Here is a 1,679-nt window from a genome sequence, read left to right on the forward strand (position 1 = left end):
GGCCAGCTCCCTGGTTTCAACCTCCTAACCTAGGAGGTGCCTGTTTTACAAATGAGGAAACAGAAGCACAGAAAATTTAAATAACCTGCTGGAAGGCCAGCCGTCTACAGCCATCCAATAAGTAGGGGAACGCGAGGGTCCTTATTTAACACTTACCAGTGCTGTGATCCTTGAAATAAATAAGATAAAGATAGTATACATCTACGTCCTGACTCTGGTCATTATTTACTGCAAGGAGTGTTAGAGTTGCCCAAGAAGACAGCAGCCCCCTAACTATGCAGCAGTCCATCCAGGGTGTCTGTCCAAGGCCACACGTTCAGATTATTCAGTGGAAATAGTTTCCCACCCAGATTTTTGTAACTTTGTAAATCCATGTTTTCTAGATGTTGCTGAGGTACAGGTGACCCAGACTGGCTCCTTGGGTGATTCCAGCATTTACATAGGCAGTTTAGATCACCGCTTGTGACAACTGATTCCTGGGTAGGTCAGGTCCCAGTAAGTTGTTAATACGAGTCATTCCATTTTACTCTAAGGGAAACTGAAATGGCCGTAGCTCCTCAAAAAATACTGTGCTTTATTTTATCTTGTCTTTGCTGACTTTTTTCTTTATCTCAATCCCTGTATGTTTCCATAACTTCAAAACCAATGGTTATCTTTCTCCTTTATTATTTTTGTCAACATCTGGACACTTTCAAACCTTTTACTCTTATCACCTAAACTTAACTATATTTGCTGTATAGGGGTCCTCCCTGGTGGTGCAACCGGCTGAAGCACAGCACTGTGAAGCTACCCACAGCCTGCAGCATGAGTGTGATCCCCTGCCAGGGAGTTGACCACAGGGTGCAGCTGACCTCTCCTGTCTCGCCCACTGCTTCCCTCATCAACCTGCCTGTTCTGCTCCCCACTCTGTCTCTGGTGAGTCCTCTCACCTCCAGCACCTTTGGCCTGTACCCCAGTTCTTGTATGTAAATCTTAAAAAAAAAAATAACTATTTCCAGTGTGGTATGATTAACCCAGCCCATAGAGTTCTGCTTCTGTGGGTCTTAATGGGTTCCTATAACTATTTCCTGCTTACTCATCTTAAAAGGTTTCATCTCTACGTGATCATTTGTTCTGCTCCCTTCCTCTTCCTCTATTCTTCTTTCTTTTCTCTACAGCAGCAGGTTGTTTTTCTCTGATTAGCATCGCCTTGACGCAGTCACTCCATTTTTGAGACATCTTCAAGAATTCAGTCAAGATTAGATCATTGTGTTTGAAAAAATATTCAAGTCTTGGCAGGAAGAAAAATTGAGATGGTTACTGAGGCAGGGGCTTGTTAGATAACCTGCATTTCACTTACATTTCCAAACAGCAAAGTAAACGGTGCCCCATTATTAGAATTTCTAATAACCCCTCCAGCTCACGCTGAGTGTTAATCTGCTTTGGCAGGTAGGTGGCTGGATGTTCATTCTGATTGTCATAGATCTGGCAGTCTCTGATTATAGAGTTCCCAGGCCTGCGAACTGCCAGAACAAAATATTGAAGCACACATACTAACAACAAGGAGGAGGGGGCTTGTAACTGAAGAAAGACAGACCCGAGCAGTTTGAAGAGTTTAAGTTTATTGTAACTCTGTCCAAAAAGGAAGTACAACTGAAGGTTGGTCTACAAGGGTTTTTCAGCTCCACCCTTTCTTGGTG

This window comes from Condylura cristata, unplaced genomic scaffold (genome assembly GCF_000260355.1).
Source record: "Condylura cristata isolate star-nosed mole 26May11 unplaced genomic scaffold, ConCri1.0 scaffold00006, whole genome shotgun sequence".
Classification (NCBI taxonomy): Eukaryota; Metazoa; Chordata; class Mammalia; order Eulipotyphla; family Talpidae; genus Condylura; species Condylura cristata.